This window comes from Canis aureus, chromosome 15 (genome assembly GCF_053574225.1).
Source record: "Canis aureus isolate CA01 chromosome 15, VMU_Caureus_v.1.0, whole genome shotgun sequence".
Lineage (NCBI taxonomy): Eukaryota > Metazoa > Chordata > Mammalia > Carnivora > Canidae > Canis > Canis aureus.
The window spans coordinates 23,118,594-23,144,621 of NC_135625.1; the positions used below are offsets into that span (position 1 = coordinate 23,118,594).

At 34.4% G+C, this 26,028-nt stretch overlaps 2 long non-coding RNA genes and 1 other non-coding gene across 3 annotated transcripts in view; 2 read left to right on the top strand and 1 right to left on the bottom strand.

The window, feature by feature from the left end:
• Nucleotides 1-5,005: 5,005 nt before the first annotated feature.
• On the bottom strand, nucleotides 5,006-25,187 carry LOC144283971 (uncharacterized). Its single transcript, XR_013352454.1, has 4 exons — nucleotides 24,880-25,187; nucleotides 24,505-24,622; nucleotides 6,392-6,565; nucleotides 5,006-5,139 (listed from the first exon to the last, which is right to left on the bottom strand). It is a non-coding gene; the product is annotated as an uncharacterized LOC144283971 (long non-coding RNA).
• LOC144285180 (small nucleolar RNA SNORA62/SNORA6 family) lies at nucleotides 5,227-5,381 on the top strand. The gene has a single exon (XR_013353563.1). It is a non-coding gene; the product is annotated as a small nucleolar RNA SNORA62/SNORA6 family (small nucleolar RNA).
• Nucleotides 25,107-26,028, top strand: part of LOC144283970 (uncharacterized) — a 28,118-nt gene continuing 27,196 nt past the window's right edge. The window contains exon 1 of the long non-coding RNA XR_013352450.1: nucleotides 25,107-25,157. This is a non-coding gene — a long non-coding RNA (uncharacterized LOC144283970). The remainder of the gene's footprint in view (nucleotides 25,158-26,028) is intronic.

A 26,028-nucleotide genomic window follows, 5' to 3' on the forward strand; every position in this document is an offset into this window, starting at 1 on the left:
AAAATAGGATGCATCACTTAACATACTGATGAGAAACAGGAGCCTGGAGCAGAATTTCCTTATCTCTTTACTTTTCTGGCTCAGACCTTTCCTGGGACCAATCAGCAATTAAAGTGTTCTGCTTTAGACCGTTTCTCTTCCAGTTACTGCTGGAAGAGAAAGGTTTAATTACTCGGGGCAGATGATAATGCCCAGGAAGATTCTGCATGGACACCACTTTGAAAGCCATTTGAAGAATCCCCCTATGCCACAGTTAGTTTCCACTTGTTAAATATTTCTGTACTGATGTTTTGCAATGCAGAGGCTTATTTTCTTCCTTTCTCAGTCTGTTGTAATAGGGTGACAACTGTTGGAAGAATGTCACAAATTCTACAGAGGGTGATGCTGGTGCACTAAAATAATTCACACACACATACATATATAACTACTTTGTTAATGATAAACTTGGGATTTTTTTTGCCTATAACAATCAAGCTTTAGTAGCAATAATAATTATATATTTAAATAAGACAAAAATTAGTACTTTCTCTCTTTTTTTTTTTATCATTTTGGAAGAGTGTGAATTACAGAAGCACCAACAGGTCTCTGCAAGTCTATTAAAAAGGAAACTGTTATTATGATGATGTAGATGTACCCACATGTAACTTTCTTAAAAGATTATCTTAGGCCTAGAAAACATTGCATAGGCCTTTTGCATTGAAAGTAGCTCAACACTGACTATTTGTCTCTACCTTTGTGAAGAAAAGAAAAATATTTGCCTATTTCTGTCTCTCCCTAATATTGATTTGGATATTGCAAATATTGTAGATTAGCCTGCAAATCTTCTCCTTGAACAAATCAATAATCAATATATTCTAATAACCTAGAACTTAATATATGAATTTCACTTAAAAGCTGGTGACAAAGGATTAAGGTCTGTGTTTAAGTAATCCATAAATTCATTAATCAGATTTCCATTTACTGTTCCGCAAAATAGTTGATTTCAATACATTTTCCACTGGACTTCACTTAAGATGATGCTTCTTGACCACATTTCTTTTATCATGGAACAAATTCCAGAGGAAATGTGCGACACTGTCAGTCGTGTCCCTTCATGTAAATTCCAATTTTGTTTCTAATATCTCCAGTGTCTTTATCTGCTTATCTGAACTGCATCATTTAATAGTTACATTGTCATTTTTAATTATTAAAGAAAATAAAGAGAGTTGCATGGAAACTTGCACGAAAGGAAGATTTAGTGGCCACTCATTTTCTACTATTAGAGCAGAACCAGACTGGGAGTGTAATGAGTTAAGGTAGTCTATTTTTATTTTTATTTATTTTTATTTTTTTTTTTGGTAGTATATTTTTAAAAGGATTTTTTAAAAGCTATATTAAATGAAGACAGTGCATTATTTACATAGTAAACATTTTAAAGTAACTACATCAGGCAAGCATGACCAAGGAACTAATGGACCCTTCATTATCAATAGCTACTAACAGTCATTCTATATTCATTATGACTTTGGGAGTGATGAACATGAAAGAGATGTATTTTGCGTTTACAAAAAGCACAAGTATAAATGAATAATCATATAGTAGAGAATCTACTTTTGAAGAATGGATAGAATGTGCATTAATCTGTTGCATTTGACTTAAAGGGGATAATATTGAGATTCAGGCTGGAATGAGGAGGGGGTTGACTTCAAACTAATTTAAAGAATTTTAAAAGATTCTCAAAGTCTGTTAGGGCAAATGAAAGACTCTGCTAGAATACAATGCGTGCAGTATAATACTGGTTTCAATTTTGAATTTGAGAATTCATTCTATATGAACAGAGAGGAAGAGTAACAGAATAATTAATTGCATCTGAAAAGAACAGAATAAGGTTGATAATCATCTGATGTGTTTTTGAGCATTTTACTTTTGACCTTGGTAAGATTAAGTTCTAAGACTGAAAATTTGGCCTCAATTCTATACAACTGCTAGACAGCCAACAAATCTGATTCAGAAGGAAATTTAATCATAAGTACTATTGTCTATAACATTAAAATTTTTTTAAATTGTGAAATATAAAGGGAAAATTGCATATCAAAGTCTTACACATAAAAGTGTGTAGTAAAGGTAAGGTGGTAAATGATAAAGAAGGACTAAAATACATGCAGCTTCATTGTAAATATCATATTCTAGAATGGTTAGACTTGTCTCTCCCCTGTTTTATTTACCTCTGTATTCCTAGCCTCATTGTTTGTCTTTGCATGTGTTAATTAAATTAAAATATTATCACATATGGCTGAAGACAAACTGAGTGGGAAATCAAGGAAATCTTGGCCAGGTAGATGAGGACTTCTTTGTGGGAAATGATGTACTTGAGTTGGGTGTTGAAGGGCAAATAGGTAATGACAAGGAAAGACAATATATTATAACATCTGGTTTTCAAAACTTTGCTTTTTTACTTCCAGAAAGCTATTTAAATACATTTCCACAGGAATATAAATCCAAACCACTCTTTTCCACTAGATAAATCTATATTCTTCAAATAAATACACATTTGAATTTAAAAAGAATAGTAATAGAAATTTGATCAATGGAGATTCACTGAAGAGAGGAGAACTCATTTCTGACACATCCTCAAGGAAGTAAAGAAATATAGCTTTCACCTAAATATAAACTAATTCCTGTTCAGAATATTATGAGGTCAGTTCTTACCTCTAAGTCAATCAATTCACTCAAAATTCAGAAGAGAAGAATTGATACTTAAATATCATCTCACCCATGATCTCATTTGATCCTAACAATAGCAATATTATAGATAATTTTGTATGGATTTAAAGGTTCAGAAATGTTGAATGATTTGCCCCAGATGACATGAGTGGAAATCTGAACCTGGAAAGAGGAATTCAAAGTCAAGGCCTTTTTTTGCTACAATATTTAGTGTTAGGAGAAATAGTAGTGCTCAATAATTTTTGAAAATGTTTTATTGGGATCCCTGGGTGGCTCAGTGGTTTAGCATCTGCCTTCAGCCCAGGGCATGATCCTGGAGACCCGCGATTGAGTCTCACATCAGGCTTCCTGTGTGGAGCCTGCTTCTCCCTCTGCCTGTGTCTCTGCCTCTCCGTTTCTCTCTGTGTCTCTCATGAATAAATAAATTAATTAATTTTTAAAAAAGAAAATGTTTTATTTATATTTTCTAAAAAACTAATTAAAATTTGCTAATCTTTAATAAACAGTTTCAAAGATAAATTAACTACGTGAAATAAATTAGCTCAAACTCAGGGAAAAATGGAAAGTTGAGAGAACTTATAAATATTAAGTTTTAAGTGTAATTAAGACTTTAATTACATTTAAATTTCTATTTAAAGTGTAATTCTTTTTATTAATATATTTGCTCACTAAATATTTCCTGTATGTACCCAACGTGCCACACACTGTGTTAAGGACTGGCTATGCAATTATGAAGGACATGATTTTTTGCCCTTGAGAAGTTCATAAATTAAGACTTTTCATATTTTCAAAGTTCGCTTAATGGGAAATTCGTTGCTATGGGGATCAGCAGGAGACAAATGTGAGCAGATTTAAGAGCATGGTGTGATTCTGAAGGAAGAAGACATTTCCATAAGCCACGCAGGAACATTTATCTCATTTCTTTACAATCACACTGGGTGCCTAATTATTTATTTTAATTTGTTTCTGCTAATAGGCTCTCTCCCAAACTCTTCCCTGTTTTCACCTTACTTACTTTCCCCATTTTCTCATCATTCAATCTCTACCCTTCAATTGCTCTTTGGACTCCTATTTGGTTTAGTGAAACATTTTTCAGTGGCCTCCCAAGGTCAGCTCGGCTGTCCCTGTCAAACACTAATGCATTCTTTTGCAAAGACTTGCCAGCATTAAGAATTCCTCCCAAATATGCAGGAAGTTTTACGACTGGCAATAAATAGAAGATCAACCAGGATTGGGTGCATACACACGAACGGAAAAGGGCATTTATCACAAGCATATTTTAATTAAGAAATATTTTGACTTGATTGAAAAAGTACTGTTCTTTTTTCAAAAGTCTGCTAGTATATGAGGGGTTGTGTGATTTTATAATAATATATCTTACTCTTATTAAAAAGAACTCCTATCTGTCGTGGCTAATCTCTTTATTTTAATTGCAAAATCCAGAAATTGAAGAAAGAAAAGAGAGCAAGGGGACCCAATACCCTATATTGGAAAAGAATAATGCCTTCCCAGAAGACATTTCTTTTCTGGAGAATGTCTCACTGTATTTGCATGCATTTTTCTATACCTGCATCCAAAAGAGGTGCCCATGTGTTTCATTTACTTCAGCTCACCAAGGTAATTCTGTTGGTCTTTGGGTCACTTGTTTCTAGAGCCTTCTTCCATCCTGACCATCTACTTGAAATATGTGTAATGTATCAGTCAGGGACCAAGAGGTGAGAAACTACAGTTGTTTAACACAAATCCATCCATATGACTGCAAAAGCACTTAGTCTATATTTTCTATTGAATTTAGACTTTTTCCATCTACAATAGATGGCTCTTCATTATTATTGCTAAAATGTCTGATGCTCTGCATAAAGTATACCTAAAAAAATTTGAGAATATATCTCATCTTTTAATATTTTTCCATGTACCAGGAAACTTAATAATGAGAAAAAGTCATAAATATAGACCTAAAGCAAATATTTTCTTTTATTTCCTCAGGTATTTAAGACCTTCTTATGAGGGACCCCTGGGTGGCTCAGCCTTTGAGCTTCTGGCTCAGGGCCTGATCCTAGAGTCCTGGGGTTAAGTCCCTTATGGGGCTCCTTGCATGGAGCCTGCTTTTCCTCCCTCTGCCTGTGTCTCTGCCTCTGTGTGTGTGTGTCTCTCATGAATAAATAAATAAAATCTTAAAAAAAAAGACCTTCTTATGCATTTAAAAAATTATCCCTTTCTCTAAACGAAGCTATACTTAAACTCATACTCACAAACACATAAACACCGAATCATAGAAGCATGCTGCTGCCTCCTTAATTTTGTTCTCACTTTGCATTTATTTGGACAGGCATTAGCTGTCTCTAATACAAAGGATCTTCAACTTTCTCCAACTAGTGTTATATTTTATTCCAACAGATGAATCTGTAGACCACCTATTTCCACTTAGCTCTGATTCTATTGAGAAAAGAAAAAATCTGAATTAGATGAAGAGTAGGGATACTTTCGATAAGGAATAAAATTACCTTTGATGAAATATAGATAACTGCACATTGTTAGAGCTTGGAGTTGAGGCCACTGGCTGGCCGATGAACTCACAAGTGTAGGTAGTGTGCTACATGAGGGGCAAGTCTTTTCGCTAGCACCACAAGGGTCTCTGGCCCAATGAGTGGAGTTTGATAGTAATTCTTGCTACAAGTAGAATTCAGATATGTCAGAGCTTTAAGGAGAACCCGTTTTTTAGATGGTCTGTGTTTTCTGTTTTTCTCCATATTTCTTAACTATTTGGGCGACTCAGGCATTACTGGGCTTTTTCGGTTTTCAGAGCAACTTGATGAATCGTGCAATGAGGTCCTTAAAAGGGAGCTCACTCAGTGGGTCTGATGTGGTGGATGCTAGCCCAGGAAGTCCTGCGCATGCGTGGCACCATTTCCCGTGAGCACCCATGGGAAGTCATGCCTGATCTCTACTTCTACAGAGATCCTGAAGAGATTGAAAAGGAAGAACAGGCTGCTGCTGAAAAGGCTGTAACTAAGGAGGAATTTCAGGGTGAATGGACGGCTCCAGCTCCTGAGTTCACTGCTACTCAGCCTGAAGTTGCAGACTGGTCTGAAGGCGTGCAGGTGCCCTCTGTGCCTATTCAAAAAAAAAAAAAAAAAAAAAAAAAAGAAATATAGATAAAGATGCTTGTTTTCATAATATCACAAAGTAAATATTCACAATAGAAATGTAAGGATAAACTGCTATAAAGTTAATAAATTAAGTGATCAGTTTCTAAAACCAAGAAGACTCTCATGAGTCCCTATGAATTCATGAATCATTGCCTTATGGAAGCTATTACTAGTAGTTTTGTTTCCTATTAATTTGTCATTGTTTATTCCTCTGCCTAATGCCAAAGGTTTTAGTCTAGCTTTTTAATCACAACTTTTTCAAAACATATTTTTAATGAAAATGCACAAAACCAGCAAGTTTTGTATTCCAATTGTATACCCCAATTTTAGATAATGAAAATCTAAGATATTAAGAAAGACTTGAAAAGGTTTGGAGAAAAAGTCCAAAAATAATTATTTCTTTAGTAACCAAAAGGGAGTAAGTAGTACCTCCAATCTCTATGATAAATGTCATTAAAGTGATTATTTTTATTTTCTACTTAAGAGAACTCCTTAATGTTAATTTTCTAATATTAATTTCCTCCATCATGTATACTTACTTTCACTAGACATTAGGTCACTCATCCTTTTAAGATAAATGGTATCTTTGGTAAGCTCTCTGATTCCCTCTGGTATTTGAGATTGTAACATTGATGAATGAAGAGTATGCAAGGGAAAATCCATATGTACTAAGATAATTGGAGAAGGAATGACCAATGTTGACTCAGAAATATCTGGTTATGTAAGGGAAATATGAAAAACAAAGAAGGCAATTTAAATTAAAAAATAGACATATGGGATCCAGTTCAAATAACTGAAATTACATTATCTGGTGAGAAAATGGCTGAGTAGACAGAGCTATGATTTCAAATTATGGTGTTTTTTTTTTTTAATGTTAGACAAAAGGGAATAAGAATTCTCTGTAGATAAATATTTTCAGGTAGAGAATGACTAGAAGTTGTCATTCTACGGGAGTGTATTATTTAGGAACCTTTTGTATGCAGTGATAAATGAAACTCAAATTATCATTGAATCACTGGCTCAGAAGACTTGGTCAAGTGGCACAATGATATTACCAAAGACAAACTTCTTCAATCTCTTCTTTCTCTGTCTTCAGTGGTATTATTTCAATTCAAAATTGGCTCTAACTTTAATCTAAACCTCTCCTTCTGGTCAAAAGATGGAGACCAGCTGCTAACAGGAGAGACATGCTTACTTAATTATACTCAGTAGGAAAAAAGATAGTTTCTTCCAGTATATTTCTTAGAAAAACAATCCAACTTCTTTCCAAGAAATCTGCACAAAATGTCATAATTTGCATTTGCCCAAATTGTGTTCTGATTCCAATGGAGGAAGGCAAGGCAGTCAGTTTCCACAAAGTACTTGTGCTTCATGGACAAGGGGATACAAACAATTGGGATATAGTGAACAAGATGAAAGATGAAAGGATCCTGAGAAATCCATTGTGGCAAATATTTGCCTGTGGGAGGTTTTTTTACTTTTGCAAAAGACAATGGGATTTATCCTGGTTTTTGCCATTGTCACTGGGAGCTCACTTAGAACAGGGCAAATTCTGTGACTGAGGTCTTTCAGAGAAAGCTGTCTACCTGAACTTGAGAGGGAATGGTGAGCTTTATCTACTAATGATAAAGGAATCTGATATCTTTAAAGCTAAGTTCATGTTCCTCTCCCTCTCTGTTCCTTTCCCACTCAATCCTCACTTTCAGCACATACACACCTTCAAATAATAGAATCACAAACCAAAAGTATAGAAATAACTAATATGGTTCCTCTGAATCTACTCAATTGTTTTGATTATTCTTTTTCATATTTTCTTCCTTGTCTGCTATCTCTAGTGTCTGATCATGTCTTTGTTCTTCCGTATCTTCCACTAATTTGCAGTATTTTGAAAAATTGAGTATCTTAGGATTCTTTCAAAATAGCTTTTAAACATTTTGGGGTTGAGAAGATTAATGGATAAATACATGCATTAATGTGATATATATTTAATGAGAAAAGTGCTTTGAATTACATGAATTCTAAAAAAATCTTATTCATTTAGTAAACATTAACATGATTATTTGTTCTATGAGGGACATTTTTGTTTATAAAGCATAAGAACTCTGCTTTGTGTTAAAAAAACACAGACACATACATGCACACATATCATTTTTAAAAGGAATTTGCAAGACATACAAAAGATAGATTGGTAGATTATGGCAAAATGCCTTTGAGGTTTTTTTATTATACATGTTACTGTATTCTATACATGTTTCATTATATTTTTATGGCTAGATCATAAACTATGCTAAATAGAACCTTCATAGGCACCTTCATTGATTTTACCTTTCCATGGTTCAATGTCCAAACCCCTGACTCAATGTACTAGAGGATATTTTTTTAAATTTTCTGCTACTCAACATCTCAAGCCCTTTCTTTCTCAAGAGATTTCCTGATTACGAGGTTAAAAGCACTAGCTATCCTACCCTCTTAGCATCAAAGGAACCAACGGAACACATAAACTAGAGTCTGCCAATTGCATGGTTCTATTCTAGACTTTTGAGTCTTAAGGGAGTGATTCAAAAATAATAAGATAGCTAATATTCACATACTTTTTATGTTTCAGACCATGTTTTAAAAGTTTTACTCATTTAATCTTTACAACTTTATGAAGTAGAGACTTATTTTCCACATTTTGCAGACTACAGAAATGGAAGCCCAAAGACAAAAGCCCAGTTGGTTTAGTATTAATGGCAGTCAACTTTTTTTTTTTTACATTTTATTATTTATTCATGAGAGATACAGAGAAAGAGGCAGAGACACAGGCAGAGGGAGAAGCAGGCTCCATGCAGGGAGCCCGACGTGGGACTCCATCCCAGACCCAAGGATCACAACTTGAGCCAAAAGCTGATGCTCCCCCACTGAGTCACCCAGGTGCCTTTGGCAATCAACTTTGAAAGTCCACTGACAAGCTAGGCACTAAGATTTGAGCATCAGTTCATTCCTGCTGCCAGCCATGCTAAAGTAATGGTCTCTATGAACAATTCTAAAAGTGGATAGAATACACAATAAAATGGTTTCCACGCATTGGATAACAGGAGCAAAAGAAAGTGATCCCTGAGACAAGGGGATGTCCAGGAGATGAAACCTGGTTACCACCTCTTGCCCCAGCTTTCAGCCGGGAACAATTTTCTGACCAAAACACAAATAGCTAGAGTCCATGTAAGGAGTGCATCTCATTGAACTGAGAAGTGCAGATCAGAGTCTGAGACTGCTGAAGCAACTGGTATCTGCAGGGCAAAGTACTGGAGAGACTTAATATTAACAAGATGCCCATTCTTTCATGTCTAGAAATTCAATGCAATGTCAATCAAAAATCAGCCAGGCTCTTATTAATTTATTTTTTAAATTGGTAAACTGATTTTAAATTTCAGATAAAATCAAAGAATCTAGTAAACCCAAATTTCCTATTAAAATGAAAAAAAAGGAAGATGAAGAATAAGAACAATAAAATTAAGATTTAGCCTACCTGATTTCAGGACTCATTAGATGGCTACAGTAAGCAAGAGAATTTTGTGTTGGCATAACGATCACTGAAATACACCATGGAGTCCAACATGGGCCTATACACATGAGCAACTGATTTTTTTTAAATAAAGATATCAAAGTAATTTAGTAAGAACAAAAAATAAGCTATTTTCAGCAATAGTGGAAAAATGAAATATCCAAATAAGAAACAAAAATAAAAACAAAAATAAAACCCTGACACTATCTCATACCAACACAAACATCAATTCAAAATGGATCATAGACCTAAGTGTGAATCCTAAACAACAAAATTTTAAAAAGGAAATAGAAAAAAAAATGTCGTGACCTTGACATAGGCAACAGTTTCTTGTAGAGACTACACAAAAAACACTAAACATTTTTTTAATGATAAAATGGACTTCAAATTAACTCCACTCTTTAAAAATCACCATAAAGAGAATAAAAATTCTAGCCAGACTAGGAGAAATATCTACAATCATATATCTGACAAAGTGTTAGTGTCCAGAATACTAAGAAAACTCTTACAACCCAATCATGAAACCAACCAACCCAAATAGAAGATAACTAAGAGGCTTAAACAGACACACCAAAAAAGATGGACAAAGGCCAATGAACACGAGCACATGAAACATGTGAAAATATGTTCCATCTCAGTTATCAATGAAATACAAACTAAAACCCTATAATATATTACTTAGCAGTCATTAGGATGGATAAAATTTAAAAAGAGTGATGGTATGAAATGCTGGTGAAAATGGAATTTGAAACATTGCCAGCAAAACTGTGAAATGATACAGTGGCCTTTGAGAACACTTTGTCAATTTCATGTAAAGCACACATTTACAATATGATGCAGAAATTCTACTCTTACATATTTGTTCAAGAGAAATGAAAACATATCTATACAAAGGCTTTTACAAGAATGTTGATAGCAGCATAGTTAATAATATTTCAACCCAAATCCCATCAACTGAAGAATAGTGATATATTTATTTATTTTATTTTTTATATGAGATTAACTTTTATGTATTATTATTATTTACAAGGACTACAACTAAGCCCTAAAATGAAACAATTGACAATAATAAACACAACAATATGGACAAATCCCAAAACATTATGCCAAGTGAAAAAGAGCCACATGCAAAAGACGGCATAGTGTATTCCTTGCATTTAAATGACCTTCTAGAACAGGCAAAATTAATCAAAAATGATAAAAATAAATCAATTTTTGATTCAGATGTGAGAATGGAGGTTGACTATGAAGGGAACGTCTGGGACATGAAAATGTTCTGTCTTGATCAAGATGGTAATTTCAGAGGTATACACAGTCATCAAAACTTATTTAAAATTGCATGCATTAGACAATAAAGTAGATTAAAAAAAAATTTCAGCACTAGCCCTGGAGTCCTGAGTCTACTGGCAAGCAAGAGCATCAAGTGTCCTAGACAGCCGTCTTAACCACAGTGTTCTCATGTGTTGACCTTTGCTGAGTTTGCTAATCCTTTGGTTTTTCTCTGGTTATAGAGCCTGAATTTCCAGACTGCACCTTGATTCTGTGAACTCTCCAATAGTCTGCCACTTTCTTATTTTCTGCTTAATGTAATCAGAGTCAGTATCTGTTGCCTGCCTACTAATAGAGCTACCTCCAGATATATGGGAATAGTGTGAGCAGGACCTAAATAACTCTTTGGAAATTTAAGGTCTGCTCTTTATAATCCTAGATCTTATAATAATATGTTATTTGATTTTTAGTCAGTCTATTTCTTCCTACCATGTGACTGAGTCTCCTTTTTATTCAAGTCTTCATGAACACTGCTGTATTGTTTGAGAATTTTGTTCCTTATAAAAGGCCCAACTCAGAAATCTCTGGGTGGCTCAGCGGTTTAGCGCCTGCCTTCAGCCCAGGGTGTGAACCTGGAGTCCTGGGGTCAAGTCCCACATCAGCATGGAGCCTGCTTGGAGCCTGCTTCTCCCTCTGCCTTTGTCTCTGTCTCTCTCTCTCTTTGTGTCTTCATGAATAAATAAATAAAATCTTTAAAAAAAAGAAAGGTCCAACTATATTTATAAGTGGTGTGTGAAAAAATAAGTTGGTAATGTAGAGCATTTTACATCCTGTTTTATCTTGTATAATTCTTTCCGGCTATTTATACTTACATATAAATATAAGTATCTGAAAAATTTAAAAATAAAAATAAATAAATAAATATAAGTATCTTACATATACTTACTTACATGTAAATTCCCAAACAACCTTACATGTAAATTCCCAAACAACTTTGTTTTGTTCAACATAAACATTATAGGAAGTCACATTTTAGACTTTGGAAATGTAATGAAAATACTGGTTTTCAAAGTAAAATTATGTCAGAAATATTGCATATTAGGTATCTCCCTAATTTCAAATTAAGCTAAAATCTAATTAAACAAGAGTTCTTTATTAATAGTTTTCTTTTTAATATCTTTGGGGATAAATTTCTGACCTACTAAGGATTTATTGTTTTTAAGCTCTCATTGAAAAATATATGACTTGTGTAATTTTGCACTAGTGGAATTTTAAGATTATGTTGCATCATGAGCTTATTATTTTTATATTTTATTTGATTTTATACATTACAAAATGAAAATATTCATTCAACTTAAAGAGTTCACAAATGTTGAAAATTGTATTGATTTTACTTTCTTTTTTAGTTGTCTAGATAAATTTTGTAATGAAACCAAACAAATTACATATTTAAAATGAAAGCATTTCTGTAATTCTTGACTGCTATATACTTATAGTCATCATGTGGCTCCTAAAAATTTGACAATCTGTCAAAAATAAATAAAACTAGTCATTAGAACATTTCCTTTCCTTTAAAACTTAGATTACAACAATTTTAATACCATGAAAGTAAGTCATTCAGTCCCAGATAACATTATACATATGTAATTTCAAATAATCATCCATAGTATTGTGGTTTAGTTTAATAAGAGTAGTAAGTTGTATACAATAATAGCTGGATTCACAAGTATAGTTTTACGTGATTATAGAGATTGTAAGGCATCATGGAAATGATTAAACAGAAAATGGATAAGAATGTAAAAAGATGCTCCATATCTCTAACTATTAGGAAATGCAAATCAAAAACACAAGGAGATACCACCTCACACAATGGGATGATTACTATAAAAAAACAAACAAACAAAAACCCAGAAAACAAATGTTTGTGAAAATGTGAAGAAATTGGAACCTTGGGGCATTGTTAGTTGGAATGTAAAATGGTGTAGCTGCTGTGGAAAACAATATTGCAATTCCTCAAAACATTAAAATTAGAATTACCATATGACCCAGCAATTCCATTTTTGAGGACACACCCAAAAGAACTGAAGCAGACTATTGAAGAAATATATTATACTCCTGTTCATAGCAGCATTATTCACAATAGCGAAAACCTGTTAGCAACCCAAGGGTCTATGAACAGGTGAATGGATAAAAAAAAAATGTGGTTTACACCTATAATGGAAAATTATTCAACCTTAAAAAGATAGAAAACTCTGACACATGCTGCAATATGGATAAATTTTGAGGACATTATGTTAAGTAAAATAAACCAGTCACGAAAAGACAAATACTGTATGATTCCACTTATATTAGGTACCTAGAATAATCAAATTCAAATAAACGGAAACTATACGGGTTGTTGCCAGGGGCTAAGACGAGCTGAGGGGTGGACAGTTCTTGCCTTATGGGTATAATATTTGATTTTTGCAAGATGAAAAGAGTTCTGGAGAATGATTGTGCTACCATGTGAATGTATTTAATACAAATTAACTGAATACTTAAATAAGGTTACAAGGATAAATTTTATGCATATTTTCTCACATTTTGTAAAAGAAATCTTGAATTCTGAGGCACATTTGTTTCCAAGGATTTTACAAAAGGGATTGTGGTCCTGTCTTTTTGAGCTATCAATTCTAAGCTAAGTAAGAAGGGAAGTGAGAACGTGAGAAGAACAATGAACCATAAAAAGGGGACATGGATTTGAGGTCCTGGTGAGGTGGGCTTGAAGCATTAATGGAGTAACTTGGAAAGATGCCAGGTGGTCATCAGAGACTTTGAAGCTTGATGTTTTAATTTGGAAACGTTATGGTCTAAATTAGGATCATGGGAGTGGAGAGGAGGATGCAATTATTGGGGAAAAAAATCTAAATAATGGAACTGAGAAGCTAAGATTAATGGATACTGAAATCTCCAAGAATGATAACAGGGGTTGGAGAAAAAGACCAGGAGTTACTTCTCTGTCCTCATCTCCTACTACCCTCCCAGTGAGAATATGGCAATAAGAAAGGAGAAGGATAACAACCACCCCCAAGAGGGACCAATATAATTGGGTTGTGGAAAAAATGCCTGAAAGGACTTCAGGGGAAGAAGTTCTCAGGAGAGAAGGAGATTTCAGTAAAATTAAAGGTAAAGGTGATACTTAGAGAAGTATGACCCCAAGAGAGGTGATTAGAAAGAAAATAAGATTCCAGGGAATGGAGAATCTATCTGTTTCACAACCAAGTCTTGAATAGATGGCTGTAGCATATTTAGTTAAATCTGTAAACCTTTACTTTATCTTCTTCATGCAAAGCATTCCATTAAACAATATGAAAAATATATTTCTTTTCTTTTTAGAAGCTCACAAGTTTAAGCAATATCAAAGAGAATTTTCACAAAGCAAACCAACCAAACAAAACAAATTAGAACTTTTTGGAAATTCCAAATTCCAATGTATTTGGTACATAGTAGGCATTGTGTTGAATGAATGAGGGTATTGAGAATTTATCTTACACAGATCTTTTACATAAAAAAAAAAAGAGAGAAGCTGAAGGTTTTGGAATTGGGACAGATGCTAGAGATGTAGAAGAACATGGGAAATAGATACCATAAGAGTGTCAGGTTCATATATGAAATGAGAAGCATAAAATGCATTTTTGTTGAGTTGTATATCCATCCATGCTTTTTCATACCAAAAGTCATTTGGTTACATATGTTTACTAACACAGTAAGTATTTAAGGCCTCAACTGAAATTCTAATCATTTTAAATGTGAAGAAATAAAAACAAATACAATGAATGGTTTATTCAACTTACTCTTTTTAACTTCATTTTAGATGATATACATATTGCCTTAAAAATATTGTTCCTTTCCAATGTTTGTTTTATTAAATACAATTTTTAATAGTATGACTTGGAATCTATAATATTTTGTTCATAAAAATTAATCATTTCTAACAGATTCTCACTATCTGCCATGTGAAGTAAAGTAATTTCAGCTGCCTTAATCAGGTCAGTCATTAGACCTTTATGGATGTTAGTTTTATCCAATATTTATTATTAACACAATATTAATATAATTATTCACATATTTTATTTGTAATCTGATTAACCATTTTGTTCTTTCAATATAATATTTGGTGAGTAAGATTAAGTCAATGACTAAAACAGTTTTAGAAGAAACCAGCAAATATTGCTGAAGTAGCCTGAGAATAAGGGTTATGCAGACTGAGAATAAGGGTTATAAAATTGTTATTAAATGCCTTCTTAGGATCAAAATCATGACTGATGTTAAAAACTTGCATGCTGGTAGAAATTGTTAGATTAATTTCAAAAGACTAAGTAAACCCCGTATACTTGAAATCATTATTGACCTTTTGTCTGTCATTGCCAACATTCCTAAATTGGCATGGTTTTCTTCTGAGCAATGAATGCTTAAATGCACATTGGCTTGCATGAACAAGTGAAATCCTTGCCAAGCTGGAACTTAGGGAGGTATTTCTAAATATTTTATAAATGGAGGAAATAAAAGGTGGTCCATAGAGTCCTAATGGTCTCAGTCCAACCTCTCCCCCTATGAAAATAGCCAGGGAAGTGTAGGCAGGGAACTCCACAGGTTTTAGAATGTGCACAGTAAGTCTAGAGTGGTCTTTCTTTTTGTGTTAAGAAGTGACATTTTGTATTAAGGGTTGAGGTTACAGAGTCTCTTGGTAGATTTAAAGCATCCCATCTAGAATAACTAGTATCCTTATTCTGTTATTATGTAAAGTTGATCAGTAGAGCCCAAATATTTCATTGCATCTGAACATGTTGGTCTATAAACTATCTATCTAGAAGGTTAGTCTGTCTAAATGGTCATTATATTTTAGGCAATTAGGATGTTTATTATAGTTTTGTATTTTCTATGTACCTTCTTCTTTCTGGAATACATCCAAATGAAGACCACTGTCTAGGTGAAGTGTGAGAGTGAGGAATTTCTTTATTTCCACTGTCTCAGAAATGCCCTCTGACTTGTGGGTGCTTTAAAGGAGCTTTCACTTTGTTATCTCTCCATGTCCCATATAGCCTCTACTCCAGCTCCAAAATCCTATCTATGATGTGCCATTGGCCAGGAAGAAGGTAGAAGGCACTGTAGGAGACATCACATATCCAGGCTGCAAGGACACCACACATTTGTGGTAAAATAGGATTATGAAAGAGAAACACCACCATAAACAATGAGGATAACTGATCCTGGGGGCAACAAAAATGATACTGCAAAAAATAAGGAAAGAACTTCAAACAATTCTAATTTCTTAGGGGGTTCGAGAACATGTATAGACATAAAATAAGAAGAAGTTGCTATGAGAAAAGAACATAAGAAAATAAGACATAGATATTAGAAATTAAAGCTCAGATTGTCAGGTAATTATGCACTGAGCTAAAGATCATAAGTCAGATGGAAAAAAAAAAAGTACGGGAAATTTTCCAGAATATAAAATAAAAAGGCAAAGATAGAGCATGAGGGAAAAAGCCAAAGAAATTAAGGCTAGATGAAAATAGTCCAGTAAACATCGAATGGGAATTTTTGAAGGAAAGGAGTGGGACTATTGAAAAGTATCTCTTGTACAATAGTTAAAACAAAAATCCTTTAATTATTGGAATAACTTGCATTTTAAGCCAATCTTGGAAGCAATTACCAAACTGAGGATATGGAGGGAAAAAAAATACAAGGCCATGTATTTATTTTCAAATATTAAGACTGGCTTAAAAAAAAAAAAGATCTAATACTTGCAGATCTGAAAGCAAATGTTACCAGTTTTGCCTATATGAAAGCACAGCTAATAGAAGATGAGAAAAAAAATTGGGGAAGGGGGTATGCAGCAAGAGATAGGGGCCTTAATACATTGGGGCATCAAGAGAGGTTTAAAACTTGTTGGGGGAGAAAATGAAACATTTATGTAAATTATTTAAAAGTCTAATGATATCAGTGGAAGAACTAAAATATTAGCTTTCCTTAGTCTACAAGAAGAGGGAAAGCAGAAGTCATATTAAATAAGCTGAATCCTTCCTCCTCCATGGAAGGGAGTTAAGAGGTAATATCTAAAACTAGAAATTGTAAAGAAGCATATTATTTATAATTATAGTACTAACCATCAGCAGAATTTTTAAAAAGAAATGGTTCAAAGCTTTATCTAGAGAGCTAGATTGAGTTTGGAAAGAAATCAAAGGAATCTTCTGGCTTTCATTTGATATCCTTCCCTATTTTTAAAAAAAAATAAGTTTCATGCATTACTTTATGATACAAATGTATATATAAATACACAAAAATAAAATACCTAATTAAAAAGTTACACATTTATAAAACTTAATTTGAATTTGTTTATAATTGTATCTGTATGTATTTGAATTATATCACATGCAGATATATATAAAATATTTACTGTTTGAGCTTAAAGAACATGCACATTTTTGCATTTGCAAGAATGCTTATGAGTTGAAACCTGTCTCTATCTCAGTGGTTGACAAAGTTTTTCCTTAAAAGACCAGGTTGTAAAATATTTTAGGCTTTGTGGGTCAATATGAAAAAATTCAAGGACACCAAGTAGGTACATATATAATAAGGGAGAAAACAAATTTCCACAAATTTTTATTGTTGAAATTCAGAATATAATAAAAATTGAGTACACATTTTTATAATATAAATCCACTCATGGAAAAAAAAAAAACCTACTATGAGAAGAATGGAATTTTTTTTTTTTTTTGAAGAGCTGGTAATATTTTGCCCAGTTGAGGTTCAAAGTTAGTACTCCCTATCATCAGATCAATTGCAAACTTTCATACATGAAGGCAGGTTTGTTTTTGGGGCAATTAAATACAAAACAAACCAAAACAAAATCCAGAACAGGCAGTGGACAGGCTCAGGAGTGCACATTGTAGTTTTTCTATTTGGCTCTTTCATTTAGCTACAATCCAAACCTGGATTTCTCAACTATCTACGGTAAAGAATCAGGGTTTTTTTTGTTTGTTTGTTTGTTTGTTTTTTTCCAGTTTGTTGCAGAATCAATATTTTGTTAAATAGAATAAAAACTGGATCACTAGAAAACTGAAATTTAAAAAACACGCAAAACACAACCCCTAATTTCTGTATTATTATAATCAATAAACATAAAATTATCCTGTTAAATCAAGGAAATTTTCTCAAGACTACTTTTAGTTTTTATGTTTATCTAGTGGTAAAACATACTAAAGAGTTTTGGGGGCTGGTACTAAGTAGTTTAGGCGTTATTCTGGATTTTTTTTTAATATGTTCCAAATGGATTGTAATATAATTACTAACAGACATGGCACTTAGCAAACATGTGGAATGTGCTCTTCTTTGCCACCAATGCTTTCTCGCTCCTCCAATTGGACCACACATGTGTTTGTTTCCTTCAGGCCTAATTGGCAAGACTTTTACAGATTTTCTAGAGGGAGTGAGAAAAAAAGTAGATAAATCAACCAATGGTTCTGTTCTGGCCTCTTTGGTGCTTCCTTTGTGAGTTTTTCATATGGTGGACACCCTTAGAAAAAGCAGTAAGAACCATATTGAGTCCATCAATTCTTTTCATGGAGCCCAACCACCATTTCCTGAATTCATTACTCATTATTTTGTAGTAATTGTCTTGTAGTATTTTGTTGCTGTAAATGACATTTTTTACTGATGACATATACCTACTAAGGGTCCTCAGGTTCATTTTTATCATAATGCTCCATTTCGATTTAACCAACTCAGAGTCCAATCAAATAGAAATATTATGCTTCAACCCTCTATTTTTTTCAACACTCTATCTAAATGATTCTCTTAATGTATTCAGAAATTTCCACAAATGCTGCAGGTACTAACAGAAAATTATTTAAGTTCATATTCTCTAGCCACGCTCCTCTGGCTATGCAAGTTTAAAATGTGAGAGCTAAAATTTTCATTCATTGTGCTGTGATCTTATCCCCAAATGTATTATGTTCATTTCTTTGAGAAGCATCTATTACATTTTTTAAACACAGTTTCCATCATTTTCTTTCTTTGTAAGAATAAAACAGTTTAAAGATACACCAGACCTTTAATTACCTTAAGAAAGGAAGAAAAACCATGTTTCTTTTCTCTTTCTCTGCCAGCTACAAGAGGAGCACATTCATAAGCTGGAAATTAAAGACTTTCAACTGTTTAAGACCATTTTTTTAATGAGATGTGCATTCTGTTTCTTTCTTTCTTTCTTTCTTTCTTTCTTTCTTTCTTTCTTTCTTTTATTTATTTATTCATGAGAGACACAGAGAGGGAGAGAGGCAGAGACACAGGCAGAGGGAGAAGCAGGCTCCATGCAGGGAGCCTGATACCGGGACTCGACCCGGGGACTCCAGGATCACACCCTGGGCCGAAGGCAGGCACCAAACCGCTGAGCCACCCAGGGATCCCCTGCATTCTGTTTCTGACTTAAATCTTACCTCTCCTCACCTCAGGCTTTTGGAAGCAACAGGAAAAGCATTCTGTCTGCATCTCTTCCAAGTTCTCACCTGATAAGTCCTTGTGGAGTGTTTTTCATTTTAGGGATTCTTGGTCTTTGTTATTGTTTTCCTCATTAAATATAACTCACATGGCATATGTGTTTTGTCCACCATATGGAAGATGAAATAACTAACGCCTATTCATGGCAACTGTTTACCTAAATATCTGGAATGTTTTATCCAAATTACTCTGTAAACTTCTACTTTTGAAATAAATTATAGGTTAATTATAAAATAGTATACTGGGTCCTAACTTAAAAGATCCTAATTTCTTTCATATACATGGTTGCTAATGACCTGACACAAAAAGAACCACTTCCTTATACTATTTACCCTGGTAGCATTAGATCTAGCCTATGTAAAATCATCATCTTGGGATACAGAGTTGGAGCTCAATTGTATTTGAGTGTTCTCATGTCACTGTTGGGAAAAAAAAATCTTTTTAAGATCAAAGAAAAGTCAACCCCATGGTAAACAGTCATGGTTTGAATGCATATCGTAGAAATATGAATTCTGACCTTAAAAGACCAGTGAAGGAAAGAGTTTGTGTACTGGATTCTACGACAAACAAGTTCATATATATTTTTAATGTGTATGAATAAGTGTTTCCTTTGTGTGAGATGCTGAATATAATCATATTAGCCCAATGAATGAACATCAAGTTGTGTCAAAAATACAGCCTCCTGCCCTGGTTAACTGTCTCATAAGGCTGTTTTCAATCTTCCTCTCAGGGAGAAATGTATCTGATGTCAGCAAAGTTGATGTTTCTACAACTAATGTAATTTTAAACTATGTAACCTAACATAGAACAACCTTGATGTTTTAAGACATTTTTCTTACAGAACATCAGGACTTGCAAATGCATTTCTAAACCTACTTTGTAATACCTTGAGTCCTTATCAACCCTGACACTAAGTTATCCCAGGTACCAAATTATGAATAAAAAAATAAAAATAATATCATATTCCCTGCAATAAAAGGATGCTATATGGTTTATGCTTCATAGCATTTTCCAAAATAGAAAATTCTGGTCTCACAGCCTTCATTTTAAGCATCTTCCAAATATGTGCCATTTCTACAATCAGAGAGATGGTGGCAGGCCAACAATCTGAGGCTGCTAATAGAGATGTTCGGGGACAAATCCAACAGTCCAGTTTGGGTCAGGGACCTTGTCGGTTCCAGTGCATTCCATGGTGAAAGGAGAAAATTGAGTAATCAGAGTCTCACGCATTGGTCATTGGCACTGAAAGCTTGTACACATTCTACAATGATAATGTGATAATATCACCTAAAATGTTTATTTTTAAAATATTTAATAATAATAATAACTAATATAAATTGATTGCTTACTATGTACTAGTCACTATTTTAAACAGATTTACATATGTCGGTTCATTTGATTTTCATAGCAATTTTATAATACAAGTTTATTGTTATTCCATAGTAAGATGGGTAATGCAAGCACAAAGAAATTAGTAGCTTGCTCACAAACATAGGATGTAACCAGGATTCTAATCCTGGCAGTTTAGAGCCAAGGCTCTTAACCACCAGGTGTTATGACAAAGAAACATGCCATGAAAAATTAGTCCTTGTCTAATGCTATAGAAGTTAATCCTCACACCATCAAATCTACTATCATTTAAATTCTAGGTAATTTGGGCTCAAATCATAGTTCTGCTACTTATGAGCTCAGTCACCATTCCCAAATTTCTTCACCTTGTTGGGCCTTGTAGTATTTTAATCTGTAAAATGGTACATCTATTTTGCAAGATTATTATGAGATTGTCAGTATATGTTAGTTACAAAGAAAACCCACCAACATAGTTTCCCAGCCCACAGAAGATACTCTACAAAGCATATCCATATTATAAGCATGACAGTGAGACCAATAAACACATGCTAATATACACTAAATTAAATATCCACCAAGTGGTTAAGCAGGTACAGTCTGACCACAAACAAACGATGTAAATGCAAAGTAATAAATATCTCAACGAAATATTCCAAACAACTTGTTAGGTCATTTTAAAAAACTGCCCATTAGGTGAAGGGCTTTGCTATTGTAGAGCACATGGGATTAAGTGAACAGCAACTGATGTGCTAAGAGAGGCCTGGGTTCCAACTTCATATCCTGAATATGACAATAGGGGGAGTCCAAGAAAGATGTTCAATATGTGCTTGGTGCTGACATTTACGCTGAACTGCAGTGACCATTCTTCTACATTGAAGAGTTTGGCTGAAAATATCAATATACAAGTAGCACATGTGTGCAGAAACTCAAAATGATGCTTATATGATGCAAATAACCTGTGTAAGATGGAGACTTTGATGCTAGAATCACAAAAGCTCCAAATTTTGCCACTTCACCAGAAGGCAGTGGTACCTAACCTGCCAGTCCCCAACAACCTTCAAGACGTCCCTCATTCGACACTGCACCAGGTACTCTTTTTCAAAAGAATCGCAAGCTGCTATTCTGAATAATAGACTGTAAAGTAACTTATAGCTTATAGCTTATGTGTGTGTGTGCATGTTGTGTACATAAGTTTTTATTTCTCTGGGATAAATGCCCAAGGATGTATTTGCTAGATCAAACAGTAACTGTATTTTGTAATGATTTAATTTTTAATAGACTTTTTTTTTTTTTTTGGAGCAGTTTTTGGTTCACAACAAGTATGGAGAGTTCCCATTTCCCCTCTACTCCCACACATGCACAGTTTTCTTCACTATCAATATCCTGAACCAGAGTTCCAAACAATGAATGTACACTGACATAGCATTACCCCCTAAAGTCTATAATTTACATTAGGGTTCACTCTTGCTTTGGTACAGTCTTTGAGCTTTGATCGATGTATAATGATATGTACCCACCATTTGTAGTATCATACAGAGTAGTTTTACTGCCCTAAAAATCCTCCGTGCTCTGTCTATGCATCTCTGCCTCCCCCTGAACACCTGACAACCACTGACCTTTTCACTGATTCCATAGATTTGCCTTTTCTAGCATGTCATGTAGCTGGAATCATACAGTAGTATGTAGCCTTTACAGATTGCCTTCTTTAATTTAGGACTATGTGCCAAGGTTTCATAGCTTGACAGTCTCTTTCTTTTTATTGCTGAATAATACCCCATTGTCTGCCTTCACCACAGTTTATGTATCCATTCACCTAAAGCAGTCAAGATGCCTTCAAAGTTTTGGCAATTATGAATAAAGGTACTATAGCCATTAGTGTGCAGGTCTTTGTGTGGATATGTTTTAAGTTTGTTCGGGTAAGTATCAAGGAGGGTGACAACTGGGTCATATGGTAAGAGTCTGTTTAATTTTGTAAGAAATTGTTTAATTTTGTAAGTACTTCCAGAGTGGCTATACCATTTTGCATTCCCACCAGCAATGAGAAAGTTCTGGTTGTTCTATATCCCTACTGGCATTTGGCGTCATCAGTGTTCTGGATTTTAACTTTCTTATAGCTGAATAGGTTTATCTTGCTTTATCTTAGTAGCTCTTATTATTATATATTTTCTGAATCATAGAACCAAAGCATAATAACTTAATCATGTGGGAAAACTCAAGATTTTGACATGAAAGAAGGGTCCTGATATTCACAAAGGTTGAGTTGAGAACCACTTAAAAGAGGATCCTGATGGGAAAATTGGATATTTTGAAGTACATGTGTAAAAACGTGCCATTTTACCTTCTGGCTATACCCTGTTCCTTTGCCTGAAATTCAAGTGCAGCCCAACAGGCTGCTGTCTTCTCCCTGGTTCACATTCCTCACCAGCACACAATGGAAAATCAACACCATCTTTCCTGAGAGTAAGTTTCTAAAACTGCTCCACAGGACACTAATGCACTATGAGATGTCATTAAGGGTTCCATGGGGGGAAAAAATAATCATGTGTTTGGCCAAGTAGATTATTATAGTTCTCACTTCCTCATCCATGGAAAAATACAGAATCCAACAGGCCATTAAAGGTTTGAAAAGTTTTAGAATCAAACAAATAATAAACTAGCATTCTAAACTTTTTATATGAAATATGTATTAACATGGCAGAGGTCCCATAGGTAACCAGGTAGGCAAGGAGAAATATTCATCTGACACAGTTTTCTAGAAAACATGTCATGACAAAAGGAAATTGTGTATCCCTGAATTGTGAATTGTGTATCTACTGAAACAGGGCAATTTCTGAAACAGGGCAGTTTCTACTTTACAGACTTAAAAAGGTGAGAGACAACAGTGGAGAGGTGGGTAAAGAAGTCAATGAATGCATGTCACATGCCTTTCCCTGGTATCTTCAAATATTCAGTAAAAGTCTTTAAAATCAGAAAATGTCGAAGATAGTGGGTTTCCTAGGAAAACAGCAAAGGACAGACCAACACACAAGTGGCCATGGAGACAACCTGTATGGACAAGGCACAGAAGAATCTGTGCTGGGAGCCTCTGATTCACAGGCTGCCAAATTCATTTAGTTGTCCAAGGGGCAGCAAGAAGGGTTGTGCTGACATGCAGTAAACTCAAGGAGCTCTACTCCAGATGTCTTAAAGTACTTTGGAATGTAATGTGATAAAATGTAAACAAAATAACCCAGCTCTTTTTTTTTTTTTTTTATGGCTTAAAATAACCATGCATTCAATTCATCAGCCATCTTAATTTATACCTGGCTAAGCTACATGGAATCCTAGATCTTGAACCATATTTTTCTCCACACAAAGACTGAGAAATGATTTTCTTGTAGTTAGAATGAAGTTTTTATCTTTGTCTCAATATCCTCTCCCTTTTATATCCCTTTATAAAAAGCTATTTAAAGAAAAAGAGACATCTTAATACAGCAAAGTTCTATAAAAATTGGCTTTCTTGATATTAAGTAGTAAGCTTTGTGTGCTTATAATAGATGATGATCAGCATGATGTTAGCTGGTGTTCACACAGCCTGCAATTGAATGGTTTGGTATTAAATAAAACTGATAAATAAGCTACCAAACTATTTTTCTTTTCATAAGGATATATGCTGCAGAACTGACATAGGTATTCTCTCAACACACTAATTCTTAAGCCCACCCTAGATCTATTAAACCTAAGCACTAGGGAGAGAAGCAAGAAATTTGAATGTTAACACCACTTGTGCTCCTTTGTTGGCTATAATTTGGTCCAAGAACCACTGGCTTAGATCCTCCTGTACTGCAAATGTAGGCATGGGAAGTTACTCAGAATGCAATGAGAATACGTGAAAATGAAGAAAAACTAGTTAGAATTACGGAATTTCGGGGTTGCCAGGGTCTGAAAAGATCATCTAGTTCAATCCCATACCTTTATATAAGAGGAAAAAATGTGTCATTTCATAAGGGTCACAAAGTTCAGTCTGTTGAGCATCCTTTTCCTTCTAAAATGACATTTAGCTGAGGCATTTCGAGGAAATGAAGACAATCTGAAAGTAGGAAGCACAAAGAAACATCTCTGAAGAAAGTCAACTGACCCATTTCAGAGAAAAGTCCTACTCTTTCCAGTTGCACTCAGATTTGGACTTCTGACCTTGTAAAAAGATTTTTAACCCATGAATTAGCCAGCAAGTCTTGTTTTACATATTGGCACTGCTTTAGAAAACACAAGGTCCTGTGGACAGTAAACTGAATGGTGAATATGTACTCTTTTTGACCAGCAAATTACAGAATAAGTAATCCCTACTTAATTTCAAGGTTCCTCTTCTTTCACTCATTGAGAACTCAGACTTCAAGCTAGTCGGTGAATGCCAGGTTTCTGTTCATTACAAACAATTTATCTTAATTAGCTTGAAAAACTGTTCTAACAAGAAATAAATCACTGAGCACAAAAAGCAAGTTTGCGAAATGTTTAATGTTCCTTTAAAATCCCTTTCAAAACAAATGGCAGTTGAGAATGCGGAAGGTTGGAAAGAGAACTCTTGTTGCTGGACTGATATCAAGCCTTCCTCCGGTTGCGTGCAGGTGTAGTAGTATTTACTTAAAAATTTATTGTAACAGATCACATCATTATAATCAAGATGGTAATCAATATTTATTAAGGCCACAACAAACATTCTGTGATTAAAGGCCATTTGTTTCATCACAATGCGATCATTTATTTATTACTGGGTAAATTATTACAAATTGCTCACTTTGGGGCAAGAAGAACATGGATATATGAACTTGGAGATTAAGGCTGAATCTCCTTTACTGGGTGAAATTCTAGCAACTTAAGGAGAAGGTTGAGTGAGGCACAGGCACAAACCGAAGGCAGTGCTTTTACTCATCACACAGTCCAATGTTGTGATCTGATGGTACCAGTTCTGGACATTATATCACCCAAATCTACCCAGTTCCTCATTTTTCTAAATTATGTGCCTTTGGGCTCTTGCATAAACTGTTCCAAACAACATAGAAACTGAGCTGTTCCCTTTCTGCAATCCCATAAGGCACTCCTGGCTACTGTGCTGATGTGATAGGAGGAGAGTGGGAGATGTGATAGTGGCTTCCTCTCTGCATTTGTTTTTGTTTTTGTTTAAACCCAAACAAGAGTGTCAAATCCATTCTAACTGCGAGAGTGGGAGAGTCACACAGAGATTGGATGCAGGGACATTTCACAGAGAAAGGAGTTCTTCCCTTGAATAGATACTCCCTTTTTAGCCATCTAATTCGAATAAACACTGTCACACTTCGCAGCCACCAGCTGGATCCTCCCACTCCCCATTCAAATTCCAAACAGTCAGTGCAAACAAATATTTTTTCGAGACACATTCAACTGCTCTAGTGTAAAACTGCTTTGGGCTCATCTCCAGGCCAAACACAGTGGCTCAGGGAAATCTCTTTGCTGTCAGAC